This window comes from Watersipora subatra, chromosome 4 (assembly GCF_963576615.1).
Source record: "Watersipora subatra chromosome 4, tzWatSuba1.1, whole genome shotgun sequence".
Classification (NCBI taxonomy): domain Eukaryota; kingdom Metazoa; phylum Bryozoa; class Gymnolaemata; order Cheilostomatida; family Watersiporidae; genus Watersipora; species Watersipora subatra.
In genome coordinates this window covers 59,262,736-59,267,883 of record NC_088711.1, presented here as the reverse complement: position 1 = coordinate 59,267,883, position 5,148 = coordinate 59,262,736, and the positions used below count along the sequence as shown (strand labels likewise).

The window sequence follows — 5,148 nt, the reverse complement described above, 5'->3', positions numbered from 1 at the left end:
GGCGGGAAAGTTAATATAAATTAATGTTACCGTTCGCCGGACAATCATGCCAGGTTGTTCAGTCGATGGGATACTTCGTAATTGTCGTCACCAGGCGGGAAATTCTAAATAATAAACAAACCCGAGCATTGATAATAGGAACATTATAGCAACTACATGTATTTCAAATTAAGGGGAAGATTAATTTGGCGATTTCCCTAGCTTATAAGGCTATGATTCCACTACAAGATACGCACAAAAATAAAGTGCATGCAACCTCTGCTTGCTGCAGAGGTTGTAACTGCTTTTACAGAGTTGTTTCTCCTCCAAAAATACAAGATGTCACATTTTCAAAGGGTTGTTTCTCCAAAAGAAAACTTCAAGTAAATTCTGTTTTGGCTTTTTATTTAAAATTATTGTATTATTACTGCTGAAAACTGTTGACGGTGATCACTGATAAATCATACCTCACATATACAATATCAAAATCTTTATGCTTTTGCTGGTGCAGTATAGACATCAATTTACTAAATACATTTGTATTCTAGATACATTTGTATTCTATTTATTTGAAGTTCAGAACCTTTCAGTAAGCAAAACCATTCGCATGCGGTATAGAGCACACTCACACAAAAGTTACTTTAAAATTTCTTGTTTTAAAATATGTCTCAAAATAAAATTGGTTAAACCTAAAAAATTTATAATAATTCACATGAACACAATAGAGCTTTTACATTGTTTGTGGTAAATAAGGAAACTATGAAGGGGGGGTGATGTAACTAACAAAAAATAGGAAAAGTTAGGTAGCATATTGTGTAAAGCTATTCACATATCATTCAGTCTTTTAACACTGTTTTATTTTTTATATAAAGCTGACTCATATTTCGATGATAATATAATATGTATGAACAGAAAGATGCCGATTAGAATTCCACCAGAGTTTGTACTGATAACTCTTTAGATTTCGTAACAACTATTACAATTTCATAATCATATACACCCGGTTACAAATACACAGAATACTCATACAAAATCTAGTATAGCGTATGAACCTTATGCTTTGTAATTGTCAAGATCTAAAATTCAAACAAAATTTCAAAGAACATGAGCTAAACCCATCAACAGTGACAGAAATGGGAAGCCGATATTGGTAGTTTATGTCAACACAATGGTTCTTGCGAAGTGTATATATAATAGTCTTTTCTTTAATTGTGACTAAGTCTGTGAATTCAACTTGTAGTCTGTCGGCAACAGCGGTTTCGACCATCACCTTTCTGACTAGGCATCCATTTATCGCCTGATGCAATGTAATGGTCAGTGGTAGAATCGAAAATTTTCTGGACACGACCTTAAGTCGTTTGTTGAGACAAGACTCATTTGTGAGAGGAAATCTAAAACAAATTTAGGTATTAGGAAACAGTTTTGGCACTGAGCTCAACTTGGGAATGGCAAGAACCCCTATTTGCACAAATATATCCAAATATTACGAAGAATTTATAATCATATAGCATATCCACATATATGCACACTTTCCCATCGGAGCCGCAGATGTGGTGCCAGGGTCTTGTGTGAAATTGCATGTAAAACCAAGTGCAAACTGTAGTTTTGAAAAAATGAATGAATAATGTATCCAGACAGGTGCATAACATAAATGTATTTAATTAGCAAACGCGCAAAAGTCTGTGAGGTAACACTTTTCTTGATCGAAACACAGTACCACTATGTTTACCTGTCTGTGTTACAGATGCAAAGTGTTGATTCGAGCAACATTTGTGACTTCTCTCCAAGAAATCATGAGAACCCGAAATTCAGATCTAGGGCATGATCTGTTAGCCAAGTTATTGATCAATCTCCTGCGAGTCGGCCAAGTTATGGTTCAATGTCAATTTTTACCCGACTTGGCTTTATGGATTTAGGCAGGACAAATCATTTTAAGTTTAAATATCAGTCTCTATCTTATGATGCAGTGTACAATCATGGCAAACACCTTTAAAAAATGGAGTAAGAGCAAGCTTTGTATCTTGTTTGCACAAACACTTACCGGCAATCCCTTTCAGAGCTTGATCGTCAAGGTCAAAGGCAAGAGAATCAAATAGCCATGCAAATGTACTAGATCCAATGTAGGTGCAAGCCAGCCAATGATTCCCATTAGTGTGCAGGATCTGTAAAACAATGAGAACTTCCCATCACTTGACAATATAGTCATATACAGTCAAACATGGATAACTCGTCCACGGATAGCTCGAACACATGGTTAATTCGAACGGTTTCTTTGGTCCGTTCCCACGTAATGATAAATTGCTATAGATAACTCGAACTCAACACTGTTAATTCGAACTGTTTTTTTGCCCAACGGCTACCGAAACGGTTGTTATCACTTTAGAAAATCACTTTATTCAAAGCCATAGAGGTAAACCTCATCTTTTCGTAATTCATAAGCGTTGTTATTACCACCATCGGCAAAATAATTTTGTCAACGACTTTTCTAAAGGTTTGGTCAAATTTGATTTATACTGCTATACGATTAATAGCACGGGCTTGCCGGGTCACGCGCGCAAGGATTTTCGCCACGCACATACAAAACAAAGAAAGCATGTTGTTTTGTATGTGCGTGGCGAAAATCCTTCAGTGCGTGACCCGGCTAGCCCGTGACGAATAGTTTTCCGACGTTGATTCCGTGTTGAATCAACGTCGGAATGTTGAATGTTTAAAACGTCTTAAAAAATGTTTTTATTAAACGTATACGTTGTCTTAGCTAAAAAAACTATTCATCGTTTGACCTAAACACAGAATACGTGTGTACATTCAATAAGTATCCATTCAAAAAGCGTGAGTGATATACAATGTACCGTTAAACCTCGTAAAACTTTTAATTGAACTGCCTCGGAGTGTTGCTCTTAACGAATCCCAGGTAAAGTAAGGGATTTTTCTTTGGTAACTTTTTCTTGAAGTTGCATTAAACTTCAAGAAAAATCGGCAAAATTGATGGTGGGTAAAACGCTCAAAAGAAAAAGATGTCTTTTCTTTTGAGCATTTCAACAACGATCAAGTTTTGCCAATGTCAATCTAAAAAAACGTCTTGGCAATAACATCACCTCAAACAACAAACCAATCTCAAGCGATAGAAAAATCTCTATACTTTTTGATAAAAACGTTTTAAACTTTACATTAGAAGCATTTAATTTGAAACAAGCCATTTGTGCTTTTGATTTATATTATAGTTTGCATATGTACATGTATCTACTAATAAATAAGTAAATACATGGACTTGTGACAGTGCTCTGATAACTTGAACGCTCTGATAATTCGAACACTTTTGCTCAGTCCCGTGAAGTTCGAGTTATCCATGTTTGACTGTATATATACATGACTTAACAAAGATAATGAAAGCTAAGAAATCTAGTACAGTTGATCCTCGCCATATGATTTTGTTTCGTTTGAGTGCTGGCATCATAAGGTCAAAATTTCATATAGAGTGGTATAGAAACTTATAGTAATTGCTATAGCTTTAGTGTATTTAGTGATTATGATCTGCAAAAAATGTAACATTACAATGTACTACATGCAGTACATATCTAACAGTAGGATATGTAATGCATGTATATATCTAAGATCTATGTTGTGTTATATTTCTTGCCCAGTATCATTTACATTGTTCAAGCCAGAGTGCATTGAAAAAACATGGTTTGATCAATTGGTCACACAAAGCCAAGAGTAGGTCATCATCACAGGTGTCCTTTAGCGGGATATTGCCGAAGCCGAGGCCGTAGTCTACACACACAAAACAACAACTAAGGTCCACATAGTTATGAGCAAAAACAAAAGTATCCACCCAAATATCTCACCAGTCCGATGAGCAGCACACACAAAAACTAAACCAATCGACAGAGCCACCCATCATGTCAAAATATTCCAAAATTCAAGTCATGTCTTGCACAACTCAAGAAAGAGTTTAAAAATTGTCGCCGCTAGCCTAGCGTTATAATTCAACATCTCAGTAACAATCGGGGCATTGCTGAGTTCTCCCGAACTTTCTGATTCCCTCTTTTCGCAATGGTCTGATAGTTAGTGAGATGTTGAATCAGGACGTTTCTAACACAGCAATCGGACAGTCTCAAATTAATAGGGACTTTAGGACAAGTTTTGAGAAACCATAAGGTGAGTTGTGCAAGACATGACTTGAAACTTAGAATATTTTGACACGATGGGTGGCTCTGTCGATTGGTTTAGTTTTTGTGTGTGCTGCTCATCGGACTGGTGAGATATTTGGGTGGATACTTTTGTTTTTGATCATAACTACGTGGACCTTTGTTGTTGTTTTGTGTGTGTAGACTACGGCCCGTCCTCCGCAACATCCCGCTAAAGGACACCTGTAGTCATCATTGTTGTGAGGTATGAAGAGCTTACTCACAGCTAACTTTAATCTCAATTTCTTTCCAGCATCATGGTCTGCTCCATGCTGACATGCTAGGGTCACTGATCCTATCTTTATAACAGCCTTCCCTGATAGGCGACCACTCTCCGCTTCAGGACATCTAAAAAAGTCAAGTTGTTAAAGAGCTTATTTATCAATAATCATGTGCTTTCGCCCAATTGAATTGCTGAAAAAAAACGAAATTAAAGATATGAAGAATACTGCTTTTGTAACTGTAGATGAAAGTATTTTGAACATAGATTCCACTCAATAATTGAGGACTCCAGTGCAAAGAAGTCTGCATGTCGAAAGGCTCATCCACTATTTGTAAAATGTCACATAAAACAACAAAAATAATAACATTTTGATAACAAAAAAAGCCGAATAAAAGCATGAAATAGCCACGATTCGTATATAACTCACAGGGTAGAAAGACAGAAATAACAGCTAAATGCGGTCAGTATGTTCAGAGATCAGCACCGAAACAGTAAGCTCGCATTCACACGGCGAGTTCTAAATGGAAGTGATCTTGGCGGGGAAATTAATCGTCATCAAGCGGGAGATTACTGAATTTCGCGCCTGAAACGTCAGCTGCTAAAAAGACTTTCTTAAGAAAAAACGTATTAGCTAAGACCAATGAATGCTATTAGTTCAAGGTTTTTGGGTTGCTGCCATAAGGTCAAAGACTTTTCAGACAGCATAAGATTGTTTTACTTTTTTATAATAGTAAATAACAATTTGTTATTTACCAGAGT

At 36.3% G+C, this 5,148-nt stretch overlaps 1 long non-coding RNA gene across 1 annotated transcript; it reads right to left on the bottom strand.

Moving 5' to 3' along the window:
- Positions 1-724: 724 nt before the first annotated feature.
- Positions 725-4,915, bottom strand: LOC137394851 (uncharacterized). Its single transcript, XR_010978393.1, has 3 exons — positions 4,391-4,915; positions 2,021-2,141; positions 725-1,370 (listed from the first exon to the last, which is right to left on the bottom strand). It is a non-coding gene; the product is annotated as an uncharacterized lncRNA (long non-coding RNA).
- Between the last annotated feature and the right edge of the window lie 233 nt (positions 4,916-5,148).